Here is a 10,660-nt window from a genome sequence, read left to right on the forward strand (position 1 = left end):
TGATCTTAGCGGGAGGAAAATACTTAGAGATAAAAGCATCTTTGCACTTATTCCATGAATCAATACTATTTTTAGGCAAAGACGAAAACCAAGCATTAGCACGATCTCTAAGCGAAAAAGAAAATAGCTTCAATTTAACAATATCATTATCCACATATTTCTTCTTTTGCATATCACACAAATCAACGAAGCTATTCAGATGGGTAGCGGCATCTTCACTAGGAAGGCCGGAAAACGGATCTTTCATGACAAGATTCCGCAAAGCAGTATTAATTTCACAAGATTCAGCATCGGTAAGAGGAGCAATCGAAGTGCTAATAAAATCATTGTTGTTGGTATTGGTAAAGTCACACAGTTTAGTATTATCTTGAGCCATCATGACAAGCAAGCAAACTAACACACAAGCAAACAAAAAGCAAGCTGGAAAAAAGAGGCAAACGAGAAAGAGAGGGGGGGATAGAGAGAGAGAGAGGGCGAATAGAACGGCAAGGGTGAAGTGGGGGAGAGGAAAATGAGAGGCAAATGGCAAATAATGTAATGCGGGAGATAGGGATTGTGATGGGTACTTGGTATGTTGACTTTTGCGTAGACTCCCCGGCAACGGCACCAGAAATCCTTCTTGCTACCTCTTGAGCACTGCTTTGGTTTTCCCCGAAGAGGAAGGGATGATGCAACAAAGTAGCATAAGTATTTCCCTCAGTTTTTGAGAACCAAGGTATCAATCCAGTAGGAGGCTATGCGCCAGTCCCTTGTACCTGCACAAAACAAATAAATCCTCGCAATCAACGCGATAAGGGGTTGTCAATCCCTACACGGCCACTTATGAGAGTGAGATCTGATAGATATGATAAGATAATATTTTTGGTATTTTTATGATAAAGATGCAAGGTAAAATAAAAGCAAAGTAGAAAGCAAAGGAAATAACTAAGTATTGGAAGATTAATATGATGAAGATAGACCCGGGGGCCATAGGTTTCACTAGTGGCTTCTCTCAAGAGCATAAGTATTCTACGATGGGTGAACGAATTACTGTTGAGCAATTGACAGAATTGAGCATAGTTATGAGAATATCTAGGTATGATCATGTATATAGACATCACGTCCGAGACAAGTAGACCGACTCCTGCCTGCATCTACTACTATTACTCCACTCATCGACCGCTATCCGGCATGCATCTAGAGTATTAAGTTAATGAAAATAGAGTAACGCCTTAAGCAAGATGACATGATGTAGAGGGATAAACTCATGCAATATGATGAAAACCCCATCTTGTTATCCTCGATGGCAATAATACAATGCGTGCCTTGCTGCCCCTACTATCACTAGGAAAGGACACCACAAGATTGAACCCAAAGCTAAGCACTTCTCCCATTGCAAGAAAGATCAATCTAGTAGGCCAAACCAAACTGATAATTCGAAGAGACTTGCAAAGATAACCAATCATACATAAAATAATTCAGAGAAGATTCAAATACTATTCATAGATAGACTTGATCATAAACCCACAATTCATCGGTCTCAACAAACACACCGCAAAAACAAGATTACATCGAATAGTTCTCCACAAGAGAGGGGGAGAACATTGTATTGAGATCCAAAAAGAGAGAAGAAGCCATCTAGCTAATAACTATGGACCCATAGGTCTGAGGTAAACTACTCACACTTCACCGAAGGGGCTATGGTGATGATGTAGAAGCCCTCCATGATCGATGCCCCCTCCGGCGAAGCTCCGGAACAGGCCCCAAGATGGGATCTCGTGGATACAGAAAGTTGCGGCGGTGGAATTAGGGTTTTGGTTCTGTATCTGATCGTTTGGGGGTACGTAGGTATATATATAGGAGGAAGGAGTACGTCGGTGGAGCAACAGGGGGCCCACGAGGATGGAGGGCGCGCCTGGGGGGGGGGGTAGGCACGCCCCTACCTCGTGGCCTCCTCTTTTGTGTCTTGACGTAGGGTCCAAGTCTCCCGGGTCTTGTTTGTTGAGAAAATCACGTTCCTGAAGGTTTCATTCCGTTTGGACTTCGTTTGATATTCCTTTTCTTCGAAACCCTAAAATAGGCAAAAAATAGCAATTCTGGGTTGGGCCTCCGGTTAATAGGTTAGTCCCAAAAATAATATAAAAATGGATAATAAAGCCCAATAATGTCCAAAACAGTAGAAAATATAGCATGGAGCAATCAAAAATTATAGATACGTTGGAGACGTATCACACATCACAACATGCCCTGCAAAAACAAGTTAGACGTCCTCTACTTTGTTGTTGCAAGTTTCACGTGGCTTCTACGGGCTGAGCAAGAATCATTCTTACCTACGCATCAAAAACCACGCGGTATAGTGATTGCTTTTTGATCTTCAGAAAGAACCCTGTTCATTGAATCCGATTAAACTAAAGCTGGAGAAACAGACACCCACTAGCCAGCTGTGTGCGAAGCACATCGGTAGAACCAGTCTCGAGTAAGCGTACGCGTAATGTCGGTCTGGGCCGCTTCATCCACCAATGCCGCTGAATTAAGAATCAACTAGTGAAGGCAAGCAATATGTATATACCCACCCCCACAACTCATTTGTGTTCTACTCGTGCATATAACATCTACGCATAAACCTGGCTCTGATACCACTATTGGGGAACGCAGTAATTTCAAAAAAATTCTTACGCACACGCAAGATTATGGTGATGCACAACAACAAGAGGGGAGAGTATCGTCTACATACCCTTGTAGACCGTAAGCGGAAGAATTATGACAACGCGGTTGATGTAGTCGTACGTCTTCACGATCGACTGATCTAGTACCAAAGATACGACACCTCCGTGATCTGCACACGTTCGGCTCGGTGACATCCCGCGAACTCACGATCCAGTAGAGCTTCGAGGGATAGCTTCGTTAGCACGACAGCGTGATGACGGTGATGATATTGCTACCGGAATAGGGCTTCGCCTAAGCACCGGTACGATATTACCGAGGTGGATTATGGTGGAGGGGGGCACCACACACGGCTAAAGATCAATGGTCAACTTGTGTCTATGGGGTGCCCCCTCCCCCGTATATAAAGGAGTGGAGGAGGGAGAGGGGGCCGGCCTCTCTAGGCGCGCCCCAAGGGAGTCCTACTCCCACCGGGAGTAGGATTCCCCCCTTCCCTTTGTTGGTTCTAGGAGAGAAGGAAGGAGGAGGAAGAAGGAAGGAAAAGGGGGGCCGGCCCCCTTCCCAATTCGGATTGGGCTTGGGGGGGGTGCGCCCCCTCATTTGCTTCTTTTCCCTCTCTTCCACTAAGGCTCAATAAGGCCCATATACCTCCCGGGGGGTTCCGGTAACCTCCCGGTGCTCCAGTATACTCCCGATTTCACCCAGAACCATTCTGATGTCCAAATATAAGCTTCCAATATATCGATCTTTACATCTCGACCATTTCGAGACTCCTCATCATGTCCGTGATCGAATCCTGGACTCCGAACTACCTTCGGTACATCAAAACACATAAACTCATAATACCGATCGTCACCGAACGTTAAGCGTGCGGACCCTACGGGTTCGAGAACTATGTAGACATGACCGAGACATGTCTATGGTCAATAACCAATAGCGGAACCTGGATGCTCATATTGGTTCCTACATATTCTACGAAGATCTGTATCGGTCAAACCACATAACGATATATGTTGTTCCCTTTGTCATCGGTATGTTACTTGCCCGAGATTCGATCGTCGGTATCTCAATACCTAGTTCAATCTCGTTACCGGCAAGTCTCTTTACTCGTTCTGTAATGCTACATCCCGTAACTAACTCATTAGCTACATTGCTTGCAAGGATTATAGTGATGTACATTACCGAGAGGGCCCACAGATACCTCTCTAAGAGTCGGAGAGACAAATCCTAATCTTGATCCATGCCAACTCAACAAACACCATCTGAGACACCTGTAGAGCATATTTATAATCACCCAGTTATGTTGTGACGTTTGGTAGCACACAAAGTGTTCCTCCGGTATTCGGGAGTTGCATGATCTCATAGTCATAGGAACATGTATAGTTATGGAGAAAGCAATAGCAACAAACTAAATGATCATCGTGCTAAGCTAACGGATGGGTCAAGTCAATCACATCATTCTCTAATGATGTGATCCCTTTAATCAAAGGGTTTTTATCATTTATGCCACCGGTTGTGTCTCACTACTCAGTTTTGCCACTAGGAATTTCAACTGCTCAAAAATGCCATCGCTTTGTTAGACACATGCTCAAAAATGCCACCGGACACCATTATTGTGATCTCAAATCTCTTTTGCCATGTTATAATGACATAAATACCTATAAACCAACATGCTAGCTCTTCCTCTATCTCACTACAATAAAGTGTGGGGTCCACTTGTTCCCAACAACATTCTTATTTTCCTGTAAAATTATTCGCTTGGTTACTCCTGACAAGTGGGGCCACACTTATCATTGTGAGATAGAGAGAACTGACATGTGGGTCTAGGCTTATTTTTGTCATATAACATGGTCGACGGGTTTGACATGAAAATAGCAGTGTCTAATGGCATTTTTGAGCAAACATCTAACGGAATGATGGCATTTTTGAGATATCTAATGGCATTTTTGAGCAAGCATCTCACGAATCGATGGCATTTTTGAGTAGTTGTAACTTCTAATGGCAAAACTGAGTAGTGGGACACAACTAGTGGCGGAAATGATAAAAACCCTTAATCAAATGACAACTCATGTCTATGGTTAGGAAACATAACCATCATTCATTCAACGACCTAGTCAAGTAGAGGCAAACTAGTGACACTCTGTTTGTCTATGTATTCACACATGTGCTAAGTTTCTGGTTAACACAATTCTAGCATGAATAATAAACATTTATCATGATATAAGAAAATATAAATAACAACTTTATTATTGCCTCTAGGGCATATTTCCTTCACACAGTCAATCAATCCCCAACACATTATTATGCACGCTATAGGAGCTCTCTTTGCGTACAGTTTTGATCCAGAGATGCACCCAAATGAACAATAAAATCAAAAAAAAACTGTAAACAAAATTAAGAAGAATCTGATTTTTTGGCAACAAATATTGATAAATTGTTCACCTGCATTCCAAATTTTTGTGATGGAATCACATTCCCGAAGGTCCAGAAAAAAATCAATGCTACAAAATGACCACAAATGTCATTCCATCATGATTTTTTGCACGCAGGTGGAAGATTCATTAATGTTTATCACAAAAGTCATAATGTTTTGAATTTATTTACCGTTGTTTTTGGATTTTACAGTTCACTGGGGTGCATGTGAGCTCGAAATCAGAAACACCGTGTCCTCATCCGCCAAAAAAAGAAACACTGTCCTGATTTCGTAATCTTGGAGATACCCTCAATGAGATGGTCACACGTTGCTCTCGGCTTTGTTTTTCTTGAAAGGGACTCCCCCTCTCTCTCTCAGCTAACCTTAGATAGCACGAGGCTCAGCTGCCAGTCTACCTTCCACTCTTCTGGTCCGGCTTTTCCCCTCAACAAGCGTATATATATAAACTCTCCTGTGCATCCTCATATGAGGCTTGCGTGCACCATGGTCACCACGGAGATCAAGAAGAAGGATGCGAGGGGTCTGCTGCTCGTGCTCTTCCTCGGCCAGCTCTTGGCCTTTTCCATGGCGGCCGCCAGCTTCGCCTCATCCTTCCTTGCCAATCTTGGTACCCACCCTTCTCATCTGCCTAACCCATAGATTCAGAATTACCATTTCATACAGCTCTTACTAATCTTCCTTCTCAGTTACTAAGAATCACCCATCCTCTGCATGCATTGGCAGTTAGTACAAGAGGAATGATCATTTGATAACCCAGGAGATAAGATATGGTTTGTTTCACTTCTATGTATTTATGCAGGAGTTGATGCACCACTCACACAATCATTCTTCGCATACCTCCTGTTGACCTTAGTTTATGTACCAATCCTCTTGCGTCGACGACAGAAGCCGCGGGTGAGCACACAGCTGCATGAAAATCGGTCATGGAGCTTAGCGTTATTTCGTGCTTTCACACACCTCACTCTTGAGGGCACTCTTGTCTTGCAGATACCTTGGTATTGGTACTTAGCGCTGGCCTTCGTCGATACTTAGGGGGTCTATCTGGGTGAGTAGACAAAGTACACAATTCAGTGAGATGGGAAAAAAGAAGCTACTCGGGAGTATTTGCTCCTGACGATGAGCAGATAAAAATGTTATAGTCCTAAAACTTGTATTTCAGTTGTCAAGGCATACCAGTACTCATCCATCACCAGCGTAACATTGTTGGACTGCTGGACTGTTGTATGGGTCATCATACTCACATGGTACGCACTAGGCACCAGATATTCTTTCTGGCAGTTTCTAGGGGCAGGGACCTGCGTGGCAGGCCTAGGTCTTGTGCTCCTTTCAGATGCAAAATCTCCAGATGAACAAGGTAAGTAAGCAACTACTCCCTTCGTTCCGTAATTCTTGTCGTGGTTTCAGTTCAAATTTGAACTAAAACCACGACAAGAATTATGGAACGGAAGGAGCACTCAAGAATTACAACAGCAATGCAGAATGCCATTTTCAAAAAAATAAAAAAATCTCAACAACAAACCTAGGATAATAGTCACAGCATGAAGTTCTTGACAGAGTTGACAGTATGTCTCTCCCCTATTGTTTTTCCTTTAGAACAAAACATGTACTACCTCCGATTCATATTAATTGTCACTAATTTAAGTATGGATGTGTTCAAATCAAAAACTAATTCATGAACCCAACATGCTGAAATGGTTTCATCAATTTCTACAGCGGAGAAAATTGTTATCAGCTTACAGAAAAACTTTATTTTCTGCAGATCCAGGTCAAATGCCACTTCTAGGGGATGCCCTTGTTATTGCCGGGACAGTTTGCTTTGCATTTAGCAATGTCGGGGAGGTTAGTGACGAACTATACATATTCCTCTACTAATGAGCAATGTTTTCTCAAAATTCTAGTAAGTATAGCAATTTCCTTCCTTTAATATGCAGGAATACTGTGTCAAGAAGAACGACCGAGTGGAACTTGTTGCTATGCTTGGACTATTTCAGTTGTTTATCAGTACAATCCAGATGTATCCTTTCCACAGTTCACTATTAGTTACAGATCAGTAGAGAAAACTAACATGATCCGTCAATGTCGCCATCCATAGCTTTGCTTTATGCTATCATTATATTTCCATCTGGAACAAAAATGACTTGATATACACTTTTCTGGAGCAAAATACTCATGTTAGCTCTTGATCTGACAAAACATCAGATTTATATTCGAAAGAAAGAGCCTAGAAGCAATTGCCTGGTCTCCAACAATGGTAGCACACTATAGTTTTAGTTTAACTCTTTTATCTGCAATAGACTTTTTTGAATTATCTGACAGGATACTAACTTCTGCTTTGAATATTTCGACCTTTTCATTTTCAGATTAGTTCATTCGCTGGATATGCCATTGCAATATTTACGTTCTCCTCCATTAGTCCATTTGTCCTTAAGGTTAAGTTCCCTCCAACATGTTAGGCAGAAATTAAGCTACACAAGTATGAATCAAATAAAAATTGATCCGAATAAGGAGTTATGAAGTATCTGAATAAACTACAAAAATAAGCCACTTGGTTGATATTACTCTCTCCGTTCCAAAATAACTGTCATGGTTTTAGTTCAAATTTAAACTAAAGCTACGACACTTATTTTTTAACGGAGGGAGTACTTCATTAGGAACTATCAGCAAGAAGGCTGTTTCATTTCTTATTACAGTGCAATAGTAATTTAGCCCATTGATTGTGATAGCTCTTGCAGATGAGTGGATCAACGCTGTTTAATCTCTCACTCTTGACATCTGACATGTGGGCAGTAGCCATTCGACTATTGTTCTATCAACAACAGGTGACCATTTCTGAATGATCCTTGCACTAAATCATAATATATACTCCTTCCGTTCGCTATTATAAAATGTTCTAATTTCTTTCTGAATCAGATGTATATAGGCACATTTTAATGTATTTGTTCACTCATTTCAGTCTGTATGTAGTCTATATTAAAAATATTCAAAACATCTTATATTTGTGAATGAAAGGAGTAGCATATATATATGCTGACATGCTTTAGTGGCAACAGATCAACTGGCTGTACTACGTAGCATTCTCAGTTGTGGCCATTGGATTAATCGTCTACTCACTGAAGTAAGTTCTTTCGAGACTTTCAAGACCCATGTGTAGACATGTCAGCCATTGCAGAAATCTAACACACCTAATATCTTGTAATGTATGAAGTGAGAGTTCTCCGGTCGATGGAACAGCTAAGGGTACAGAAGCGGCAGCTCACTATCAACAACTTCCAAGTGAGGATAGCTCAACAAGTGGTTCTAATTTGGATAGCCAAGAAAACAAGCAACTGGAAGAAGCTCACATCTGTTAGGGGGTCTCAATCTCAACGTACAAAGCCAGCTCCATGATTTCGGGTATGGCCATGATCAGATACGGCAGAAGAGCATGTGCAGGGTACAAAATCATGTGCAATTCATGTAAATGCAGAACCCTTATTGCTTCAAGAGAAAGATTATTTTGTACTAGGAGGGTGATCAGAATACTTTTTGTAGCATATAAGTCCAATAAAATAAATAGGGTCATAGTTAATAAAATAGGTGCAGGACCTACAACTACACACCATAATGAAGCCTTATATTGTACCCTCTTTGTTCCCACCAGAATAATGAATTTTCATGCAAGTCAAACATATGTATGTTTAACCAAAGATTATAGAAAAAATTATCAGTGTCCGCAATACTAAATAAACAAAATATGAAAAAACTTTTCATGATGGATCTAATAATACAAATTTGATATGGTAGGTATTAATACTTAAAAAAAACTTGATCAAACATACAAGTTTGACTTAAAAAAGTAATACACATTATATTTTGGAGTGTGTGAGTATTTAAAAAGGAGTTTCTTTTTGCCAGAAAACTTCGGATCTTTTCATTATAGCATGGCAGTATAAAGAACACATAAATAACAAAAAATTACACTCATGTCCGTAGACCACCTAACGACGACTATAAGCACTGGAGCGAGCCGAATGCACGCTCCATAATTACCCCTCCCTCACTGCTCACTCGAGCCGGGCCAAACTTAGGCCTCCTTTGGGTTCATAGGTAGGAAAATCATAAGAATAGGAAAGTCATAGGAAATAAGATGACATGCATCTCAAATACTATGAGTAGAAATAGGAAAGAAGATGTTCTTTGATTTGCATCATAATTTTTTTTCCATTGAGCCTAGGCTAATGTTTATTTTCCTATGAAATATGAAGAATAGGAAGAATTCCTCCATAAAAATAGGATTCTATTCCTACAAACCAAATGGCTCTAAAGGAATTTTTCTATAAAAATCCTATCCTATGCAATTCCTACAAAATTCCTCCAAACCAAAGAATGCCTATTATAGTAGATAGTCGGGAAGTCGTCGTGCTAAAACCCCACAGGACCAGCACACCAGAACAACAACCATCATCGATGAAGTTAAGTATAAATCAAAATAATCCAACCTGTATACACACAAACGAAAACCGGATCCAAGCGGATCCTCCGAAGATCAGCACCGATCAAAAAAAGAGCCTAGCATCCATCAAAGGGATATGGACAATGACTATGAATCTTCTCTGTGTATAAACAAAGAAGATTCATAACACCCATATCCTTCACAATGATGACCGAAGCTTATCACTTTTGGATGAGACGACTATTTAAGCTGGTCGCGTTGCTCCTCGCACGGTGAGGTGGGACTAAACATTTTCTCTTTGCGTCTGGTAGACGAAGAGTCATATATTTGCTGAGTTCTTCTATCAGGGTGTCGGCAAAGCCGTGACCCATAGCATTCCAATTTTAAAAAATGTAAAAAGAAAACATTTGTTGAGTCTTCGTTAATCAAAAATTGGCGAAGAAAGACCGCTGATACAGCTCCGTCACCTGCTCTACAGTAGGGCCCATCTGTCAGACTTTACCGAGTTTTTTCGGTCTGGAACTCGGCGAACTTGAGATTCTGCTGAGCTGTTTTTGTTCTCCAAGTCGTTTTTCGTTGGAACTAGGCAAAGTCAGCGCACTGCCTATCACTACCGAGTCCAATTTTGAATCAAACTCGGTAGACAAAAGTTTGCCGAGTTTCCGATAGAATGAACTCGGAAAAGTTATGAAACTATGCACAAAACCAGATTCCAATAGTGAGAATAGAAACGGATAGTAGAAATGTTGAGAGCGTGTGATTGTCTTGACTCATCTCATTTATTTGTTTATTTTGTCATTTTCATAAGAAGTGTGTTTGGCAAAAAAATTCAAGGCTACAACCCTAGGATTTTGACAAGCTACTAGGCAAGCTTTATCAATCAGAAAATTGGTGCCGGAAAATAATGTGAAGGACCATGAATACAAGGGGAAAATATACTTTAGGAGGAAATCCCACTTGGCGCATTTAGGAGGAAATCCCACTATAGAAGAGGTCTTTGCCGCCATTAAGGGGATGAACCCCTCCTCGGCCCCGGGGCCGGATGGTCTGCCCGTAACATTCTTCAAAACGTTCTGGCAGACCATCAAGCCGGAGGTCATGGCCCTTTTTGAGGAGTTCTACTCGGGGTCCATGGATCTTGGGCGTCTTAA

The 10,660-nt window shown here is 41.2% G+C and overlaps 1 pseudogene; it reads left to right on the forward strand.

Annotated features, from left to right (window-relative positions):
• The first annotated feature begins 5,522 nt into the window (after positions 1–5,522).
• On the forward strand, positions 5,523–8,598 carry LOC125520066 (annotated as a pseudogene).
• The last annotated feature ends 2,062 nt before the right edge of the window (positions 8,599–10,660 follow it).

This window comes from Triticum urartu, chromosome 1, assembly GCF_003073215.2.
Source record: "Triticum urartu cultivar G1812 chromosome 1, Tu2.1, whole genome shotgun sequence".
NCBI classification, from domain to species: domain Eukaryota; kingdom Viridiplantae; phylum Streptophyta; class Magnoliopsida; order Poales; family Poaceae; genus Triticum; species Triticum urartu.